The 23,220-nt window shown below is 42.2% G+C and overlaps 1 long non-coding RNA gene across 1 annotated transcript; it reads left to right on the top strand.

The window, feature by feature from the left end:
* The first annotated feature begins 581 nt into the window (after positions 1–581).
* LOC143689515 (uncharacterized) lies at positions 582–23,184 on the top strand. Its single transcript, XR_013178812.1, has 3 exons — positions 582–727; positions 3,797–3,985; positions 22,755–23,184. It is a non-coding gene; the product is annotated as an uncharacterized LOC143689515 (long non-coding RNA).
* The last annotated feature ends 36 nt before the right edge of the window (positions 23,185–23,220 follow it).

Raw genomic sequence — 23,220 nt, 5'->3', positions numbered from 1 at the left:
TTTAGCCAAAGCAGGACACATGGACCATCTGAGCATCAATGTGAGAGGGGGACACAGAAGGCCAGAAGGTAGTGTTTATGGAGCCACCGACAATTCACATGCTCTCTGAGAGGAGTGGAGCAGGGGCGGGGCAGAACGAAATGCACACAGAGAGGAAAAGCCACAGGAAGCAAGAAGCTGAAATTCAATGGAATTTCTTCTGGGGAAGAGAGCCGAGAGGTCAGGAGAGGCCACCACAGGCACTGCCCTGTGAGGGAGGAGCCAGGACCGGGGACAGCTGGCAGCCCGCCCCAGAGCCCCAGTTCTCGGGAAGAAAGAATCACCTTGATGATGCCTTGATTTGGACTTTTTCCCAGCTTCAAACTGTGAGCAAATAAATTCCCATTATTTAAGCTGACCCATTGCATGGTATTTGCTTGAGCAGCCAAGGAAACTAAAACAGAGACTAAATAAGATAAGCTTCCTTCCACCTCTGGGTCTACTTAAGGCTCATCTTGGCAATGCTAGAGCCACATTTGTCTCCCAGAAACCAAGTTCACGTGTCAGGCTGCTTGGGGGTGGGAGTGGGGGCAGGACACAGTTTTCCAGGTGGAAAATTTCTCAGCAGCAGAATCTTTAGGGCCTTGGCCTCTGTGGACGGGGAACGTGGTGCTTTCAGTGACTGACAGCTGTGATGGGGGTGAGAGGTGGAAGTGCCCGTGCAACCAGCACTGAAAAGGACAGACAGGTAGGCGGGATTGGGCCACAGGCCGGAGTGTCCGAGCCGCCCTCCAAGAAGCACCTGCTGGCTCCACACAAGTCCTCAGGGGAGGGGAGGGGGCTCGTAGAGCTCGGCGGGGGAGAGGCTGCTCCACCAGGGCAGCACCATTTATGCGGTTTTGGCAGACAGGATTTTCCTATAAGAATTTTGTTGGAAGAAAGGGTTTAAAAGTTTTTAAAACAATGCCAGAGAGATTCCATTCATGAGGAACCTCCAGTTAGTCTGCGTCCTGTTGGTGTGGGTGCGATTGCACAAGGGAAACTCACAGGGCGAGGGCCAGAGAAGCAGGCACCCCAGACCTTTGGAAGGGAGGGAGGGGAGGGGAGGCAAGAGGGGCCGGCAGCCACCTGGCCCAGGATCCCGGATCAGCTTGAGCATCAAGGCCCAAGTCTGCGTCCTTGAGTCTGAGAGTGCATTCTAGGTCTGCTCGGCTGTTCTTGTCCAGGTGGCCCCAGGGCTGCCTAAAGCTGGAGAGAACCTTGCAAGCCACAAAGCCAGGGCTAGGGATGCTAGAAAGACCACGCCCTGGGATGCTGAGGGCGGTAAGCGCACCCGCCCTGGACCAGATCTGCTAGGAGAACCCGCAGCACCCCCAACAGCTCCAGCAGCCCCTCCCCAGTGAGTCTTGGATCCTGTTTTCTTTTGCTCTGGAGACTCTGCTTTCCGTCAGGGTGAGTGTGACCCAGGGATGCTGCCCTTATCATTTCAGTTTCAGACAAGACTCTCTAGGGCAGCAGACCCAGCAAACACCACCCCTTGCAGCCTCAAGACAAAATAGAGTGGGGACCAGTAAGGTGGTCAGGGTGGCCACTGCGACCAGAGCCAAGACCAGGGGAGAGAGGAGCAGGACACCGGGCTGTGGATGGAGCCTGTCTTCAACACCTCCTGCCTCCTGTTCCAGGACACTTTTCTCCCTTACGTTAGTCTTCTACTGCTATGTGACGAATTATCACTCACTTAGCCGCCTACAGACCACCCATTGATTATCTCACAGGTTTTGTGGGTCAGGAGCCTGGGCATGGCTCAGCTGGGGCCTCTGCCAGGGCCTCAAAAAGCTGCAATAAAGCTGTTGGCCAGCCTGTGTTCTCTGAAGACTCAGATGGGGAAGCATCCACACCCAAGCTCATTTGGGTTGTTGACAGAGTTCAGTTCCCTGCAGGACCTAGTCCATTACTTCTGGCTGACGCCTCCTGCATTTTGCTGGCTACCGAGTAGAGGCTGCCCTCAGGTCCTGAGGCCACCACAGTTCCATGCCAGGTGGGTGTCCTCTTCTTGGCTGTTCACTCCATCAGGCCTGCAAGGAGAGTCTCACCTCAGGGAGGGCCAGGCCCTCTTTTAAGGGCTTTCACCTGATTAAGTCAGGCCCACCCAGACTAATCTCCCTTTTGATGAATTCAGAATTAAATTGATCGGGACCTGAATTGAATCTGCAAAACCCCTTCACTTTTGCCCTATCCTATAGACTAGAAGTGAGTCACAATCCTGCCTGCACCCAAGGGGAGGAGATCAGGCAGGGCGTGAACAACGAGGAGCCTCCCTGAGATCTGTGGGTCACACTCCCTTTTCTGGAGGACCCAGAATCCTACTATCTTCCCTCACTTGCTAAAACACACACCTCGTCACACCCAGGCACAACTCATCCAGGCCTGCTCATCCCAGCTCACCATCCAAGGCTCATCTGCAGCCTTGCTCCCAGCTGTCAGACAGCATAGAAATGGTCAGATCAAAAGAAGTCCTCCCAGAAGTACCTAGTGCATTACTTCTGGCTGGGCTGCAGCCTTTCCATAAGGGCACAGTGCCTCGGCCCAGAGAAGTGACGGTGGTGGCATTTTAGGGATCCATGACTAGTCAGTCATCAAATATGGTTTATTTGGATGTCGGGAAGGTCCCTGCTTAGATGGCCACCTACTTTGCTAACCTATAGGATCATCTTACAGGGCTCTGGAGTTAGCTTCACGCCTCTGCCAGCCTAGAAGACAACTGGCCTGATGAGTAACCTACATTTTATATGTTTGTGTTTTACAGATGGGATAGCCAGAGGGGCGTGGTACCGAGGGAATTGTTCCACTCTCCTCTGTAAAGTCTTAAGAATAATGATATAGTCAATTGAATTATGTATGTCTCAAAAGACAAGCTCTTATCATAATTCCCGCTCCTGTGGGTGTGAACCCCTGTGTAAAGAGGGCCTTTTGAAGAGGTAATTTTTAGTTGGGAGATGATGCCCAACTGAAACAGGGCGGGTTTTAATCCATATGACTGGAGGCCTCATAAAGAGGAAAAACAAAAAACAAAAGAAAAAAAAAATACAAGCCAGAAGTCAGAGAAGACCACAGGGAGAAGTGGGAAGTCAGCAGGCCCTGTAAGAGCAGACAGGAGGGCACGATGGCCATGTGCCAGGAGGCAGGGAGGTGAGCCAAGGGCCCCAAAGAAGGCAGCAAGCCAGCACCGCGCACTGCAGACTCCAGGGAGAAAGTATTGCCTCGCCAATACCTTGATTTTGGACTGCTGGGTTTTGAAACCATGAGCCAATGCATTCTTGCAGTTTAAGCCAGCCCATTGGGCAATGTTCATCACGGCCGCCTGGCAGACCAAGGGCATAATGGTAATACGTCCATTTACTACGGCCTATGTGCTGGGCACGCAGCTAAGCCTCTGCTATGCAGTCCTCATGTCAACCCCGTGAGTTAGGTGCTGATGTTCTCCCCATTTTACAGAGGTGGAAAGTGATTCTCTGAGTCAAGCCTCATGACCAAGGTCACACAGTTGGTGAGGGGGGCAGGTAGGACGGCCTCCCCCCCGGGGCGTCTGACTCCAAAGCCTGTGTGATATTGACCCTCTAGGACCCCGAGCACGTCTCTGCCCTCCGGCTTGAGTGCGCATGTGCTCTGCCCTCTCCCAATGGCACAGCCACAGGGCTGGGGCTCGCTGGGGCCGCCCCCTGGGCTCTCAGAGAGTAGGAGGGAAGAGGGGCGGCGTCGGGGAGAAGGGGCTGTCCCTGGGTACAGGGCCTGAGGAGCTTTCGGGTGCCCTTTGTAGCCCGACAGCTCCAGAAGCCCAGCTGAAGCCTTGGAGATGCTGCCATAAGGGCTGAGTGCCTAAGAGAGAAACAAACCAACCTACACCCAGGAACTAAATGCCAGGAGAGACCAGTCTGTGGTGCCTGCCAGCATGACAGAGCTTCATGTCCCCATGTGTCATCACAGGAAACACGAGACCACGCAACAGGTGTGGAAGGCTGTGTGCTGCCCGGGAGGGCTGTGGGGAGGGGCTGGGAGGGGGAGCCAGGCCAGGCTCAGTCCCTCTCTCGGTCTCAGAGCCAGAGGGAATTCAGCTGAGCAACCTGGAAACGAACCAGTAAGAAGACACTGAGGTCTGCTGAGGTCCCTCTTCTGCTCCCTGAGGATGTCTGGGCATGACAATACCTGGCTTCTTGGCTGGCTGGGCTTTGTGTTGCTTTCCTTGGCTCGGTTTTCTATTGTACCACTTCCTTCGTTAAATGCATGTGAGGGTACGTGACCCACACCTGTGCCCTGGGACAGACTACCTTTAAGGCAAGCAATCTGTGTCTCTCTTTCCCTTTTCCTTTCTTCTCCCTCTTTCCCCCTATTTCTCCTTGGACTCCTCCTGGCTTCTCCCATCCTCTGGAGTCACCAGTTTCGGGCCTCTAACTCCACAATCTCTGAAAAGAAATCTGTGAATGGGGGGATGTCCAGGACAGATGGATAATAAGAATTCCATATGGAGATATATGAATCCACTGGTGCCTGAATGAGTTGGTTAATTCAATTCATGTTGATTGAGTCCCCAGGATGCGCAAGGCTCTGTGCTCAGCCTTGGGTGTGAGAGTGGGTTGCAGGGAAGAGGGGTAGGGAAGGCTACAGGAGCCCAAAGTGAACTTCAAGGATTCTCACAAGAGGACAGGAGGAAGGGTCAGTGTCAACCTTGGGCCCTTGCTCCAACTCTGCTGTGTTCTTGGGAGGAGCAGAAGGACAAGGAGACTCGTTTTCAGTTTTCAGGGCATCCTCACCATCTGCCCTGCATGGGACTGGCCCTCGGCCCCTCTTTGGTCCTCTCTGTCATGTCCACTGCTTCCTGAAATACCCTTCTGTTTCTGTTGGAAGTAGCCTCAGAACAGGCAGTTTCCAGACCAGTTAGGGAACTGACATTCTCCTGCCCCTCTGGACCCATGTGAAGGGAGAGAAACCAGATGAAACTGCAAGAGGGAAGATAAATTACCCAAGACCCTTCAGGAGTCTCCACGAGCAGGAGGTTGAGCATTCTGGACGATTCTTGCCCACTTTGGAGACTGCTTTCTCCATGACTGTCAGGAACTTGACCTCTGAGTCCGAGTCTACTCTGAGCCCCCCACAGTCAGCTTTGGGGGTGAGGGTGGGGACGGGACAGCAAGGAGCCAGAGCACCTGCCGTTGGGCCGGGCCAAGGACCACATGAGAGAAGAGGTGGGGTGTTTTGAGGTAACTCCATTTTTTTTTTTAATCTGTCAATTTGATTTATTGTTCGGGTCCTCATCTGTAATTACAGGGAAACTTGCAAACCTAATCCCCACCAGGTTTAATCAGGAGAGCTGTTTTATAGATTGATTACAACCTAATAGATTCATTAGGCGCCGAGTGGAACCGGTGAGCCTGGCCTGCTGCTTTGGGCGAGAGGAAAAGGAGAATGAAAGCCAGATGCCAGGAGAGAAGCAGAGCGGGCTTAGGGTGTGAGGAGGGAGAGAGGCAAGGGAGAGAATCCAAGAAGGAAGGATGGCCTGGAACAGACGAGGCAGCAGTAGCACATGGTATCTAGTGAATATGGGGAGGATGCAGCCTTGGCCATTCTGGCAGTTCTTAGGAATCGCGCAGGTTTGTTGGTAACTTTTCAGAATCACGGAATCTCCAGCTTTAAAGTGGACACAATTAGTACCCATCTCATAGGGCAGTTGTGAAGATAAAGTGATGCTGTGTATGTGACAGAGCCAAGCATGGTACCTGATATATAGAACAGGGATGTAAAAGGGAATGAGGTAAAAGGAAGAGATAGGAAAAGCAGAAACAGAAGAAAGAGCGGAGGGAAAGATCACAAGAAAGAGAATACTGACAGAGACGGATTCAAGTGCCACATATCATTGCTGTGGAAGAGACTGCTACATGCCCCCAATATCTATTCTCTCCTTCTTCCATAGTAACACCCATCTTATTTCTAAATCGGAGGCACCCAGAATAAAGCTTCCCAGCCTGCCTTGTGGTTAGGTAAGACTGTGTGACAGGTTCTGGCCAATGGGAGGTGTTCTAGTTTGCTAAAGTTGCCAAAAATGGATTGGCTTTTAATAAAGGGGGATTTATTTACTTAAAACTTACGGCTCTTCAGAGGAAAGGCAGCTAAGTTTCATCTGAGATTCTCTCTTCCATGGGAAGGCACAGGGTGATCTCTGCTGGCCTTCTCTCCAGGCTTCTGGGTTCCCACAGCTTTCCCTGGGGTGATTCCTTTCTGCATCTCCAGAGGTCTGGGCTGAGCTGTGAGTGCTGAGATGAGGTATGCTGAGTTGCTTGGGCTGTGCTACATTGAGCTCTCTCATTTAAACATCCCGCCAATTAAATCAAACATCACTCATTGCAGCAGGTACTCCCTTTAGCCAACTGTGGATGCAATCAGTGACAGATAAGCTTCACATGCCATTGGCTCAAGTCCACAGCAACAGAACTAGGCATCTTCACCTGGCCAAGTTGGCGCCTGAACCTACCATAGGGGGTCAGTGGAAATTGTCCATCCCCGCACAGGTCATGGCTTTGAAAGGAAGGGCATGCCCTCTCTGTCCCCTCCTCCGGCTGGGGTGCTGACTGGGACCACATGGTGAGGCAGGCACCTTCAGAGGGAGAGAACCAAGAGGGAGGCAGCGGCCCCCTCCCTGACTCTCTGGACACCATCTGTGCATAACCAGCCCAGATGGACTTAGGAATCGAGCCACTTTGCTGACCTAGAATTTGATGAAGATATGTTGTTTAAACCACTTTTATGTGGCACCTTTTTAATATGCAGCCCAACCAGATTCTAACTCAGCATTGTCTCATCAAACTTTCCACGATGATGGAATGGTCTCTCTCTGCATCCAATATGGTATCCACAGCACAGGAGACTACTGAGCGCTTGAAAGGTGGCTAGTGTGACCAGTGAGCTGAAGGGACCTGTAAATGTCACTTAATTTTAAGTATTTAACTTGACTGTAAGTAGCCACATTGGGTAATGGCTGACATACTGAACAACAGAATGACTACTACCATTACCAAGAAAGCAGGGAAATGAGCCACCTGCTCCTAAGACCTGAAAGAATAATACTGTTTAATATATTATCTAATTCCACACTCCTGAGCTTTTGGAGTGGGAGGTGTGGAAATGTTCATTAAGTAATTGAGGAAATGAAGGCACAGAGAGATGACTTTTTCTGACCAAAATCACACAGCCATGTAGAGTGGAGATGTGCTTAGAAAACAGGCTGAGGTTTTGTCTTTAAGACCGTATTTCACATGGGTAGCATGTAGGAAAGACAACCAGAAGACGTGTCATGGAAAGGAGTCCAAACAGGTGGCTCACGTGGGTGAAGACCAGTGACTTAGAAGAGTGGTTACCAAGAAACCCATTGAACAGTTTTGTAATAGACAGTGGTCACTACTGCATGTCTGTCTAACATGCACCCCGGACCCTTTTCTGCTCAGGTACTACCTATTCACTGAGGTCGCTTCCACCCTCTCTGAGGTCTGATGGGCGCCATCAATCACAGAATCCCGTCCCATCCTGAGCCTGGCCAAACTCAGTTGTCCAACCACAGTACCCAGGTAATAGTGACTAATCTGAGAGGGGGGTCCCATTGCCAAGCGGACCATCAGAATCCCTTTCCTGTGGGAGAGAAGTCTTTCTGCCGGCCTTGCTTGGGAGGATGTAATTCTGAGGTCCTTAGATCCTATTTTCCTTGCCAGATGAAGACAGCCAGTTTGCAGAATGAAGCCAAACACAGAGGGAGAGATGTCAGTTAGAAGACTAGTTGATAGAACGTGAACACTGGATCCAGCCATACCTGAACCCAACACCTTCTCTGGCCTTCCCAGCCAAGTGAGTTTATTGTGTCAGCCAGGTTTCAACCAGAAGAACTGTATACATGGATTTATTACAAGCAATTGACTTACACAATTGTGGAAGCTGGTTAAGCAGTAAGTCCTGCAGCCGACAGGGCAAACAGCGTGGAAGGAAAGACTACAGTCAGGCGGGAACCCCATGGCAATAGCTGAAGTTTGATGTCCACAGGGGGCAGTTAGGAAGGGGGAAAGGGAAGTAATTATTGATCCAGAAGCTACTGGAGTCACTCCCTCAGAGAAAGCCTAAGACTTCCTTTAAAAAAAAGTTATTAGAGAAAGTGTAGGTCTACAGAAAAATCATGCACAAAATACAGGATTCCCATATACCACCCTATTATTAACAACCTGCATCAGTGTGGTTTATTTGTTACAACTGGTGAAAGCACATTTTTATAATTGTACTATTAACTATAGTCCATGGTTTACCTCAGGGCTCACTGTTTGTATAGCACAGTTTCACAGATTTAAAAAACTTTTTATCCTATTACTATATATACAATATAATATTTCCCCTTTTAGCCACATTCAGATACACATTTCTGGGCTGTTAATTATGTTCACAGTGTTGGGCTCCCATCGCCACCTTCCATTGCCAAAACATTTCCATCGTTGCAAATGGGAGCTCTGTGCATTTTTTTATAAAGAAAAAAAAATAAAAAGAGCACCCAAAATATTCTATCCTCACCCCCCACCTTACTGTTTATTTATTTTTTGTCTTTTTTTCCCTACTCCTTGGTCCTTACACTGGATAAAGGGAGTGTCTGTCACAAGGTTTTCACAACCACATAGGCAGACCTTAAAAGCTCTACAGTTATTCAATCATCTTCAAGAATCAAGGCTATTGGATTACAGTTACATGGTTTCAGATATTTCCCTCTAGCTACTCCAATACAATACAAACTTAAAAGGGATATTTATATATTGCAAAAGAATGACCTCTCAACTCTATATGAAATCTCTCAGCCACTGAAACTTAATTTTGCTCATTTCTCATCTCCCTTCTGGTCAAGAAAACTTTCTCACTCCCATGTTGCCAGGGTCAGGCTCATCCTCGAGGGTCAGGTCCCATGTTGCCAGGGAGGTTTACACCCCTGGGAGTCATGTCCCACGTAGAGGGGAGAGTGGTCCACCTGCAGCGTTAGCTTAGAGAGAGAAGTCACATCTGAGCATCAGAAGAGGTTTTCTGAGGATGATGCTGAGCATAATCATAAATAGGCTTAGCTTCTCTTCTGCAAGAATAAGTTTCCTAGGGCAAGCCCAAAAATTGAGGGCCTGACCCATCAAACTGGCAGTCCCCAGTGCTTACAAGAATATCAGGTGTTCCCCAGGAAGGCAAGTTTAATATTTCTACCATTTTCCCCAGCCCTTCAAGGGGAATTTGCAAATACTTTCTTTTTTTTTTGCATGGGCAGGCACTGGGAATCGAACCTGGGTCTCTGGCATGGCAAGGGAGAACACTGCCTGCTGAGCCACCGTGGCCCACCCTGCAAATACTTTTGAATCATTTGCCCAGATTACCTTGAGATGTATCAAAACATCACATCATCCTGTACAAACCCACAAGATCTCACTCCCTATTCGTGGCTCTGTTACCAGACAAAGGCCATGGATTCTTTTCACCTGACGCATTCAATAACCAATTTCTGAGACCCCAGGGTTTGAAAGAGAGAAAGAGTTTATTACTAGGTGCATAGTAAGAGAGCAGAGGGCCTATCAGTCCAAAATCTGTTGCCCCAAACTGCTGTAATTCTGATAGTTTTATTAGAGAAAAAGATGGGCAGGGTTTAGGATAATGAGCACAGTGGCCCCAGATGATATAATTAGAGCAGATCTAATAATTGAACATGCACAGATTGTTCACATGCTTAGTTACAGAAAGGATGTAAGAAAATGGTAGAATGAGATACAGGTGACTTCTAGGTTAAACTCTAAGCTACTGCACATGTCAGGTGGGTCCACTTTGGTTAGATCCAGTCTCCGTTATCAAGATAACTTTGGACTTGGGGTGGGTTAGTTCTGGGCTGACCCAGGACCCTTCATTAATAAACATTAGGGGCTGTCTTTAGTGATTACAGGACTCTAAAGTTGTAAAACTTGGTAACTGGGTACAAATGAAAGTTAGTCACAAGGTTTTTACAGTCACAGGAGCAGAAGATAAGGGCTATACAATCATTATCAGAGATCAAGGCAGCTGCATTACAATCTAGAGATTCCAGGTATTTCCCTCTGTTTACTCCAATATACCTGAGTGTCTATATAATGATTCAGCATCAAAATCATCCCTTAAATCCTGATTCCTTGGTTACAATTCCTCCCTCTTATTTGGCAAATTATCTCTCAATTTTGAGGGATATCTGGGCGACAATTATTCTAATTGCTTGAAGGCTGAAAAGGGGTGTTGTCATTATAGGGCAAAGGGGTGAAACTGATGAAACCAATTGTCATTCTTGGAGAGCCCAGCATCTCTGGGTTTCAGAGCTTCTCTGGCATTAGAACAATCTGGTGGTTTTAAATCTCTGAAAAACAAACTTAATAAGTAAAATTTCAGAGTGCCCAGGATATCTTCCAGGGTTTCCAGGAACTCTGTTGGTTGGGTTTGCCCAACAAACAGGCGAAGTTCTGTTTTCTGTATCTGCTTCTGGTTGTTGGGTGGGGGTGGGGAGGTTGTAGAGCTGTCCTTACATTTTATAACAGGGCCATGCTGGTGTGGATGCCTGCTTTAAAGCTGAAAAGGGGTGTTGTTATGAGGGGCAAAGAGATGATAAAGATGAAACTGACTGTTGTTATTGGAGAGTTCAGCATCTCTGGGTTTCAGAGTTTTTCTGGCATTGAAATAATCTGGAGGTTTTAAATCTCTGAAAAACAAACTTAGTAAGTAAAATTTTATACAGCACAGACATTTTTGAAGGTTCCCAGGAACACTGTTGGTTGAGGTTTGTTATATTGTGGCAGTTTGCAATGTCTGGCTGAAACTTGCGTACGAGAAACCTCCAGAACGACCTCTTTTGACTCCATTTGAAACCTCTTAGCCATTGAAACTCTATTTTTTTCCCCTCTTTTGGTCAACTAATCCATGATGCCAGGACCAGGCTCACCCTTGTGACTTATGTTTCATGATGCCAGGGCCAGGTCTGTCCCTTGATGCCAGGGCCAGGCTTACACCCCTGGAAACCTATGCTCATGTAGGGTGGAAGGTCAGAGTTTGGCTTAGAGGGAGATTACATTTGAGCAACAGCAGAGATTTTCTGGAGATGACTTTTAGACACTAATCATAAGTACGTTCAGTTTGCTATCACAGAAATAAGTTTCATAAGGATAAGCCTCAAGATTAAGGCCCTGGCTTATTAAATTGAGAGCTCCTCTTGCTTAAGAAAAATGTCAGAAATTCCCCAAGTGGGGAAGTTTAATAGTTCTATTTTTCCCAGTCCCTCAAGGACTTTGTAAATACTTTTTCATCCTCTGCCAAAATACTCTGAAATGTATCATGGTATAACATTAACTTGTAGAGAATATTAAAATTTTATTTCTTATTCTAGGTTCTATATCAAATAAAGTTGAATTTAGGGTGTTTAAATTAACTGACCAGACAGATTAAAATTAGATGATGTACTACAGAAAATTTAAATTTTGGACAAAATAAAACATTTTTCCTTTTGTCTCACACAAAAGTTAAAGTTTTAAAATACAGACAATACTATTTTTTTTACCTTGTATATTGATTTACCTTAGTTTTAACCAGATCAGTTTTATTACATCTTTAATCAGAGTTCAATCATTTTCAGTTTTTTTAGCAGTTGCTATATAGAATTATGCTAACTTTCAGAGCTAGAGAACGAAATCTGAATCTCAGTTGTCACACAGATACTTTAATTTCCAGGGAACTACTAGGTTACACAAAGAGAAAAGCATTTCCGAATTTAAAGTAACATTTAAAGCTTACAATCTAAGCTCTGATTTTCATTAGCATTTCTAAATGAAGCTGCTTTCAGAAAGAAAACATTGGACAGTTATTTTATATTAACAAACCATAGCAGAGGTTTTATTCTGATTCATTTTTACATGTTTACCAGTTATATTAATTAACAGATAAAATATAATTTATTGGGTGGGCAATAGTAGCTCAGTGGCAGAGTTCTCGCCTGCTGGACCCAGGTTCGATTCACAGTACCTGCCCATGTTAAAATATATATATATATTTGTATATAATATAATTTATATATTTGTCTTGCCTTTCTTTTTTTTTAAATTTATTCATTAATTAAAAAATTAAGAAACCAAATAAAACATCAACATATATAATCAGTAATTCATAATATCATCACTTAGTTGCATATTCATAATTTCTTAGAACATTTGCATTAATTCAGAAAAAGAAATAAAAAGACAATAGAAAAAGAAATAAAACGAACACAGGAAAGGAAAAAAAAAAAAGAGATTCTACCTACCATACCCCTTACCCCTTGCTTTCATTGATCACTAGCATTTCAAACTAAATATATTTTAGCATTTGTTCCCCCTATTATTTATTTTTATTCCATATGTTCTACTCCTTTGTTGACAAGGTAGATAAAAAGAGCATCAGACACAAGGTTTTCACAATCACACAGTAACACTGTGACAGCTATATCATTATTCAATCATCCTCAAGAAACATGGCTCCTGGAATACAGCTCTACATTTTCAGGCAGTTCCCTCCAGCCTCTCCATTACATCTTGAATAGCAAGATGATATCTACTTAATGCATAAGAATAACCTCCAGGATAACCTCTCGACTCTGGAATCTCTCAGCCATTGACACTTAGTCTCATTTCACTCTTCCCCCTTTTGGTTGAGAAGGTTTTCTCAATCCCTTGATGCTAATTCTCAGCTCATTCTAGGGTTTTTCTCAGTCCTTTGATGCTGAGTCTCAGCTCATTCCAGGATCTCTGTCCCACGTTGCCAGGAAGGTCCACACCCCTGGAAGTCATGTCCCATGTAGAGAGGGGGAGGGTAGTGAGACTGCTCGTTATATTGGCCGGAGAGAGAGGCCATATCTGAGCGATAAAAGAGTCTCTCTTGGGGGTGACTCTTAGGCCTAAATTTTAAGTAGACTTGACCTATCCTTTGTGGGGTTAAGTTTCATATGAACAAACCCCAAGACTGGGGGCTCAGCCTATAGCTTTAGTTGTCCACACTGCTTGTGAGAATATCAAGAATTCAACTTGGGAAAGTTGCATTTCTCCCCATTCTCACCATTCCCTGAAGGGGGCTTTGCAAATACTTTTCCACTCACTGATCAAATCACTCTGGGATTCATCGGGGCATCACTCTGGACAAACCAACAAAATCTCATGCCCTACCTGAGATTCCAAGTACTTATGATAGTTTGATAGTTCAATCAAACTATCTACATAAGTTATATTAGGAAATGCACTAGTCAAAATATAAATTTTGTAACAAATAAACATTTAGCTTTCGTTTCACACATAAGGTGACAGAATATTAATTACCATCTATTTTCAGCACCTTTTTCTTGCCTTTCTTTTAAAGTTTTCCTTGTTACAGGTAGAGCTCTGACCTACAGCTAACCACATATACTCTTAGGAAGGTATTAGAGGAAAACCGTGCAACTGACAATTAGGCTTTTTCTATGATCTGTAGTTTTTTAAGAATAACTAAAACCATGACTAACACCACCATACTATTGTTTAACAGCATACAGGTTAGTATCAGGATATAACATGGACAGTGAGAACAGTGTCAGATTTTTAGGAATTTTATACAATTTCCAAATATATGAATAATATTTTACCTATACAAATTTAGCAAGCAACAGATAGAAAATCCCTTTTAATCACTGTAATACTTCCCAAACACCTCCTATGCAATAGGTTAAACTATTTTAGCACCTTACTTATACAAGGTGAAAGAACAAGTTATTTGTAACAGTTTTTCCCCTAACAGTGAGAAGATTTGTTTTCTGAAATAAAGGATAATAAGGCCAACATAAACATTAACGTGGATATGATTCTGATGTAAAATCTTTGTTTTCTAGACAGAATGCTTAGATGATTAAGAAAAACTTTTTAAAAACTTTACATTAAGGACAGACTAACATCCATGCTATCCTGACAGGGAGGAAACTAAACTTTAGTTTTGTATGAATACTCAGTTTGACACAAAGCTTTCTTTTTTGAAATATATGATAAACAGACTTATTAAATTTAGGTCAGCACTGACTATGAAAGACAGAATTCACTTTCATAAACTCCTTTTTGCAACTCTATATTTATTCAGAGCTTATAGACAATAATGACTATAACAAACAAAATTCACCTCTTTCAACTCTCTACTACCTTCTGTATCCATTCAGGGCTTGTAGTCAACAATGACTATAACAAAAAAAAATCATTTCCTTAAACTTTCTATCATCTTCCATATCCATTGCACCTATAGTTTTTATATATACAGACTGCACACAATCAGAAATAAATTTGATAATAAATTCATAAAGCTTTTGAACCTGCAGACTTCCTTCCAATAACAGTATTCATGAAGGGTAGAAGAGACAGTGACACTACAAAATAATGGGAGAAGGAAGAAATTTATGCTTGGGTTTGGAACACAGCCATAAATTTATATACTGTATATTCACAACACACAAATGATTATTTTACAATAGGCTTAAAATCTCTCAGTCCAATTCAGCACTACCTCCAAAGGTCACAAAAGCTCCAAGTTTAAAATATTAGCTTTTCAATATTTAAGGGATTTTATAGCCAGAAAAAACTCAAATTTTCTGTATCATTATTCCCAAGTGCTAAATAATACCAGGAATATGTCAGTTTGCAAAATTAAGTTATGGCTTTTAAGAAAGACTAGTTCAGAGCTCTATTTATTTAAATGCTACTTTCTGATTTAAAGGTCTTACAAGTGTCATCTCTTCTATGACCTCTTTTAGGTCATTCTTTATCTGCTTTATAAAATTTTTTCAGCCCTTTTATTCCTTCATTATCACTTTTGTACCCTGTGCCCTAGTACGTGTTTATTCTAACTAGAATATAAACTCTTTGAAGCTAAAAATTAGGTTTTCCATATTTATGTCAGCATTTACTAACAATAATATACTGATTGATATTAACAAAGCCACTACAAATTCAAATTTTTTGACATACTGAGGTAATAAATGACCAAGTAACCAAAAGCCAGATTCTTTGAAATCTAAATAATCAAGGTGATAAGAAGTTCATTTATGTTTCTTACTAAACTTAACTGATTTCTAAAATAGAATATGTTTGAAGCATTAGCATATTCTTATTTTATTATATTTTATGAGTATCATCATTTACCAGGTATACTGGACAGTTCATGTAATCTAACTTGTCTGGTTAGGTTATTTTAAGGGCAATTTTGAGAATAATGTTATCAGTAAGCTTATGTTATCAGTAAGCTTGTATAAATTTAGGGAGAACATACCCAAGCAGAATAAAATCATATTTCTTCAATTCAAAATTTATCATAAAATTCCTTTTCTCAGAATTGAAAAATCTGTTTTCATAATGTCTTAAAATACAAACAGTTTAAAAAGTGCATTGCCTATCAAGTTCTGGAAAATTCATTGCAATTGTTTAATTTGTTCCAAGCCTAAATCTAGGCTCTCTCAAAGATCTTTCATGTTACTTAGGAAAATTTGGTAATTAGATATTATTCAATTACTCCCATCCCAGGGTTATTCATATTTTATTAATGATCTTATTACTACAATTATCACTGTTAGAGTATTACTGGGGGAAAAAATGAACAAACATGGTCTATCTGTAGCATTTTATGCTTACCATATCTAATCTCCAGGCCCAGGAATAAAAGAATTCTAAACCGCACCTGGCCACGTCTTTCTGTGCGTACGTCTCTCCCTGTACTGCTTTAGGTGGTTAGGCCTCGGAGGAGAGTAAAGCTTGGTTTGTTGAAAGTTTTAGGTGAGGGCCTTGGAATTTTGAAAGTTCCTATGTCCTTCTTTATTTCCAATTATTAGATTTATTTCACTAAAAACTGTGATCAGGGCCATTGGAAAAGGTCTCTGCTTTTTTCCAGAGGCAGCCCTTGGGCAGTTTACCACTGCTTTAGGGAATTTCCAGTGGTGCTTTCTTTCTAATGTCCAGATTTGTTGACAGTAATTACGAAACTAAGGTTTTGAATCTTGCTGCTCAGAGAGTTTTTCCTTTTTTAATTTCAGAAGTATCAATTTATATACTTATATATTTATATAAGACACCTAATTACTTCCCAGCTATTCAAATAGAGCTCTTAAAGAATATTTTTACCAATTTGCCCTTACCATCCAGAGGTATGAGAATATTCATTGAACAGGCAGACAGACACAAATAGAAAGTTAGTTACACAAGAAACAAACAGAGAAATACTTTTGAGAGGGACAAGTAAAGGATTGAATGTATTATCTCATCCCATTTTCACCTTTTTTGTGGGACAATTATTAACTATACTATCTTTAATTTTAACTGTGATGGTAGTATTTTCATTTTAAATAATTTTGAGGCCAGTTTATGTTACAGAAACAAGCCCTTTTTTGTAAACTCTACTAAAATCTTTTTGATTTTCAATACAGCTCAAAGGTCCCCCTTTTTTCAACAGGACAGATGAAGTCTATTTTCCTGGTGCAGGAAAGGAGGCAGAGGGATGGGGTTAAGGTAGGGAGAGATGGGAGTTTAGATAGGGTCAAAAAGCAAGGAGTGGGGGCTGTTTCCATCTCTTGGCAATTGTAATTAATGCCGCTATAAACATTGGTGTGCAAATGTCCGTTCAATTTCATTAGGTAACTTTTCCCCTGTCTCTAGCTTCTGTGTACTTCTAGGTCCCCTACATTCTACAGTATAAGCTCTAAGTTTACCTTTACCAGAGTCATGATAGCAAAATCATACAGTATCTGTCCTCTTGTATTTGACTTATTTCACTCAGCATTATGTCCTCAAGGTTCATCCATGTAATCATATGCTTCAGGACCATTTAATCTTATTGCTGTATAATATTCCATAATATGTATATACCGCATTTTGTTTATCCACTCGCCTGTTGATGGGCGCTTGGATTGTTTCCATCTTTTGCAATTGTGAAAAGTGCTGCTAAGAACATCACTGTGCAAATGTCTATTTGTGTCCCTGCTGTCAGATCATCTGGATATATATCAAATACTGATATTGCTGGGTCATAGGAAAATTTGATATTTAGTTTTCTAAGGAACCACCAAACTGTCTTCCATAGCAGCTGTACCATTATACATTCCCACCAGCAGTGAATAAGTGTTGCAATTTCTGCACATCCTCTCCAACATTTCAACTTCCTGCTTGTTTATTAGCAGCCATTCTTATAGGTGTGAGGTGATTATCTCATTATCATCTTGATTTGCATTTCCTTCATAGCTAATGAAGACGAGTATCTCTTCATGTGCTTTTTAGCCATTTGTATTTGCCCTTTGGAAAAATGTCTTTTCATAACCTTTCCGCATTTTATAATTAGGTTGTTTGTTTTGTTGTTGAGTTGTATGATTTCTTTATGTACACAGGATATCAAACCTTTATGTGATATGTGGTTTCCAAATATTTTCTCTCATTGAGTTGGCTGGCTGCCTCTTTACATTTTTGACAAAGTCTTTTGAGGCACAGAAGCTTTTGATTTTAAGGAGTTTCCATTTATCTATTTTTTCTTTTGTTGCTTGTGCTTTGGGTATAAAGTTTAAGAAGCTACTTCCTATTACTAGGTCTTGAAGATGTTTCCCTATATTTTCTTCTAGGAGTTTTATGGTACTGGCTCTTATATTTAGGTCTTTAATCCATTCTGAATTAATTTTTGTATAGGATTATTATTATTATTTTGTATACCCATTAATTGAAAAGACTCTTCTGTCCCAGTTTAGTGGATTTAGGGGCTTTATTGAAGATCAATTGATCATAGATTTGGTGGTACATCTCCCTAGTCTTGAATTGATTTCAATGGTCAGTACTTCTATTTTTGTGCCAGTATCATGCTGTTTTGACCACTGTGGCTTTATAATAAGCTTTAAATTCAGGAAGTGTTAGTCCTCCCACTTCATTCTTCTTTTTAAGGGTATCTTTAGCTATTCGAGGTTTCTCTTTCTTCCAAATGAATTTGGTAACCAGCTTTTCCAAGTCTTCAAAGTAGGTTGTTGGAATTTTGATTGGTATTGCACTGAATTTGTAGATCAATTTGGGTAGAATTGGGTTGAATTGACTTTCAAACTTTCTACCCATGAGCAGGGAATGTCTTTCCATCTATTTGGGTTTTCTTTGATTTTTTTTTTAGCAATGTTTTATAGTTTTCTGTATACAGGTCCTGACCTCCCTGGTTAAGTTTATTCTAGATACTTGATTCTTTTGGTTGCTATTTTGAATGGAATTTTACCCTTAATTGTCTCCTCAGTTAGGTTATTATTATGTATAGGAAACATTACTGATTTTTGTACCTGAATCTTATAACCTGCCACTTTACTGAATTTGTTTATTAGCTCAAGTAGCTTTGTTATAGATTTCTCTGGATTTTCCAAGTATAGAATCATGTTTCTGCAAATAATGAAAGTTTTACTTATTGTTTTCCTATTTGGATGTCTTTTCCTTCTCCTGACTGATCACTCCAGCTAGGGCTTCTAGTACAATGCTGAATAATAGTGCTGACATCGGGCATTGTCCTCCTGTTCCTGACCTTAGGAGAAATGCTTTCAATCTCTCACTGTTAAGTACGAGAGATTGCTGGCTATGGGTTTTTCATATATGCCCTTTATGATATTGAGGAAGTTTCATTCAATTCCTACCTTTTGAAGTGTTTTATCAGAAAGGGATACTGAATTTTGTTGAATGCTTTTTTGGGCCTCAATAGATATTATCATGTGTTTCAGGAGGAAACCTTTTTAACAACCTCAGTCTTCCTCCTTCCTTTCTGCTTAAACACAGAAACCTATAGTTACTCTTGTCGGCCCTCTATTTTTTTTTTCACTCCACATTTACATACAGGGCTTGGACTACAATTTGTATGCTGATGGCTGCCAAAGCTGCAGCTCGAATTGCTTTGCTAAATCTCAGACTGATTAAATATCCAACTTCTGTCTAGTCAATCATCTATGCTGCAATTTAATCAATAAGTATTTATCGAGTGCCTGCCCCACCTCTTGGATGTCCTCAGACCCCTCAAACTCAACATTTACTCTGTCTGGGAATAATACCCAGTTTTCACTTGGAAAACATCCTTCCCTCTTTCCCAGTCCATGTAGTTCAGGAAAAGTACCTACTTCCACCCAAACTCCAGTGGGAAACCCCAATGACCCAGTTTCACCATATCCAATCCATCCTCCATGCTGTTGACCAAATGGTCTTCCCCAAAAATCATATCTCAGTTATGGTGGCTTTAAAGGATGGTCCCAAATTCTTTGACACTCCTCCCATTGAATCTGGTCACCTCCCCTGGATCTGGCAGGCATGTGACTGTGATACTCTATGACTTCTGAGTTTAGGGCAGAAAAGTTCATATAGTTTATACCTGGTCTTGGAGAGTTCACTCTCTAGGGGCCCCTCCCAGGCCATTGCCTCTCAGAACTTGGTCACCCTACTGTGAAAAGCCAAAGACATGGGTACTCTGATGAGTAGTCCAAGTTGAGTTAATTTCTGAGTTATCCCAGTCCAGGCACCAGATGTGAGAGTAACTTTGGAAGTGGGTGCTCTAGCTCCAGCTATTCTACCACCAGCCATTTGAGTCTCCCCAGTTCAAGCAGAGAAGAGCTGTCTTAGCTGTGACCTGTCCAAATTCTAATCCACAGAATTCACGATCATATTAAAATGGTTGTGTTTAGCCATTGCTAAATTTTGTTACATGGTAATGATAATTGGGACACTTATGCTGCAACTCTGCTTAAAACATTTGCAGTGATTACACATCACCACCAGGAGACAAAGTCCAAATTCCTTTGGCCTTCATTACTAGACTCTCGCCCACCTCCCCAGATCCATCTCCTCTCTCTGCCCACCTGAGCCCTGCTTTCATTCATACTGTAATTCCAGGAAAGTTCCCTAGTTTCCTGAGTTTCCATGACTTTACATGTGGTGTTCCTTGTCTGAATGTCTTCCTGACATCCAGGTATTCAGCAAATCTGGATAATTGGGAAGATGAAAATCCACTTTCTTCTCTATCATACTTTTCCTCCAGGAATAGTAAGTGAGTGACCCTAAAAAAGTTCAGGTGCTCTGTGCTAGTTTGAAACTGTTACATACCCCAGAAAAGCCATGTTCTTTTTCCTAATCTGGTCTTGTGGGGGCAGATCTATTATTTAGGGTAGAACCTTTTAATTTGGTTGTTTCCATGGAGATGGGATCCACCCAATTGTGGGTGGGACCTTTTGATTAAGTGGCTTCCGTGGAGATGTGACTCTGTCCATTCAAGGTGGGTCCGTTTTTAAAATACTTTTTATTGTGGAGATATAACGTATGCACAAAAAAGCAATAACTTTCAAAGTACATTGTAAAGTAGTTACAGAATAGATTTCAGAGTTCAGTATGGGTTACAGTTCCATAATTTCAGGTTTTTCCTTCTAGCTGCTCTAAGACATTGGAGACTAAAAGAAATATCAATATAGTGATTCAGCAGTCATACTCATTTGTTAAATACTATCTTCTCTGCTATGACTCCTCCTTATCCTTTGATCCTTCTCCCAATCTTTAGGGTTACTTGGGCTATGCCCATTCTAACTTTTTCATATCAGAAAGGAGTGTCTATAAAATGGGATAGAGGATGGAACTAGCTGATGTTCTTGGAGAGGCTGGCCCCTCTGGCTTTCAGGACTTATCTGGCCTAGGAAACCATCTGGAGGTTATAGTTTTCTGGAAAGTAATCCGTGTATGAAACATTTGTAGAATCTCAGGAAGAGCCCTAGGTGTTCTTTAGGGTTAACAGGAATGGTGCTGATTGGGGTTTGTCAAATCAAGGTGGGTCTTTTTTTTTTTTTTAAATTTTTAAAAAAACTTTATATTTTGAAATATTTCAAACTTTCAGAGCAATTTCAAAAATAATACAAATCCAAAAACACAGAACTGTGATGTACTCTTATCTATCCACACAGATACTCAGATCCACTAATGTAAACATTTTGCCACAATTGCATTTATCCTGCTCTCTATCCATCAATCTATCACTATATCTACCTACATATCATCTGTCTATTTTTCTGACTATTTACAAGTCCATTTTCTGAACACTTGAGAGTAGATATGTACCTTGAACACAATACTGCTATGTACATTTCCTAAGAATAAGGATAATCACTTATGTAACCACCCTAAGTATAGTTATAAAGTTCAAGAAATTTAACATTGATCAAGGTGGGTCTTAATCTGATTACTGGAGTCCTTTAAGAAGAAACCATTTTGGAAAAAGCTCAGAGCTGACACAGACAGAGATGTTTGGAGATGCAGAAAGAAAAAGCCCCTAGGGAAGCTGTTTGAAACCAGGAGCCAAAGGACCAGCGGACACCAGCTGCATGCCTTCCCAGCTGACAGAGGTGTTCCAGATGCCATCAACCTTTCTTGAGTCAAGGTGCCTTAGTTTGGACATTTTTATGGCCTTAGAACAAAAAATTTATAACTTAATAAATCCCCTTTATAAAAGACCATCTATTTCTGGTATAATGCATTTCAGGAGCATTAGCAAACTAAAAAGACTCTGTGAAAGAATATTAAAAGAATGGTTATTTTCTAGGTCCCTGAATAGAATAATGGCTATACATACGGCTTCTGGCTTCAGATGGCTTGCATTCAAATCCCAGCTCTACCACTTATTAGGGGATGACTTTGTGCCAGTTTTTCTGTGTTTTGATATCCCCATCTGTACAAAGAGATAATAAATACTCATTATGACCTATTTCATAGAGTTCTGGTAAGGATTATATGAGTTCATATGTGTAAAGTGCTTAGAATTGTGTCTGGCAGAGAGTGTTCGGATAAATGTTTGTTTGAAATAGAACAAATCTCCCAGAAGCAGTTACCTCTAGTCATTGCTCATGCATCACTCAGTGCACCTTCTTTGGGAGACTGTTCGATGCTTCCATACTCTAACTGGTTACATAGACAGATCCATGTTTCCACAGCACCTTCAACTTACTCTAGTCATAGCATTTGTCACCATCTCTGCAATTTCATCATTGTAATTGCTGGTATCCCTCAGTTCACTTATTAGATCCTGAGGGCCGGGGCTACGTATTACTTATTTCTTTATCCCCAGAACCTGAATCATAGGAAGACTTCTATAATTGGGTTTTAACTTGATTCTTGCTTTGATTTTACAAACACAGTAACTCAAGCCCAGAGCAAGCTGAATTGTTCAAAATCATACAGGTAATTGGTGGCTAAACAGAGAAAGAGACTTAAACTTTCAGTCCCCTTCTTCTGACTGCCAGACCTAAGTTAGTTATTGTGTGTGTGTGCGCGCGCGCACACACACACACACACACACACACACACACACACAGCCACCAGTATCACCACTAGCTCCAGGTGATGTACTTTAAACATTTTTAAAATGCATACACCCATAAAATAACCTATATTTTAAAAAGAATTCTTCCCCTGGTCCTTTGGGCTGTTTTAGGGTCAATCACCATTATTCTTGGGAAATGAGAATTACAGGGAAGGGAGTAGATTTGTGTCCTCCAAAATATTCAGACTATTTGCTAAATGTCTAGATAATTCGATGCTTTGAATCCCCAACCCAATGCAAGGGCAATTGCTTTTATTAGTATACTTTTTCCAAGTGCTGAGGTGAAGATGACATTATTCAGATAATCTAATTCAATACCGGACCCCATCACACTGCAGGCCGGGACCCAGCCGACTCCGCGTCTACCACCTGCCACGTTATCAACACCAGACGGCGCTGTCTCCTCGCTGGCTTTCCACCTCCACGTCGAGCGCACAAAAGGCCCAGGTGTACTCCCCTGCTCAGTTCAGCAGATGGTATCTGACACCTCCCCTACCGGCAACAGCAGAGCTTCTTTCTGCTCTTCGCGTCTTTGTGTGTGTGTGTGTGTGTGTGTGCGTGCGTGCGCGCAGGGGGTGTCCCATTTTTAACCCATCTTGCGAAGACCTCCAACTCTGTTGCTTCCAACTCTTGGCGATCCCCAGTTTGTTTTTTCTCCGTGACTTGAAACAAAGAAATTTAATCAGAATGAGGTAAAGGCCTCCTATTGAATGAAACTCCGCGGTTCCTGGCTTCCATCTCCTTAGTCATTAGATGCATCCTCCAAATTAAAGGACTCGACCTCGAGGCTTTTCCTACTGCCAA

The sequence above is a fragment of the Tamandua tetradactyla genome, chromosome 7 (assembly GCF_023851605.1).
Source record: "Tamandua tetradactyla isolate mTamTet1 chromosome 7, mTamTet1.pri, whole genome shotgun sequence".
In the NCBI taxonomy this organism is placed as follows: Eukaryota; Metazoa; Chordata; class Mammalia; order Pilosa; family Myrmecophagidae; genus Tamandua; species Tamandua tetradactyla.
The sequence above is the reverse complement of the archived record's forward strand: the minus strand, read 5'-3'. Positions and strand labels throughout refer to the sequence as shown.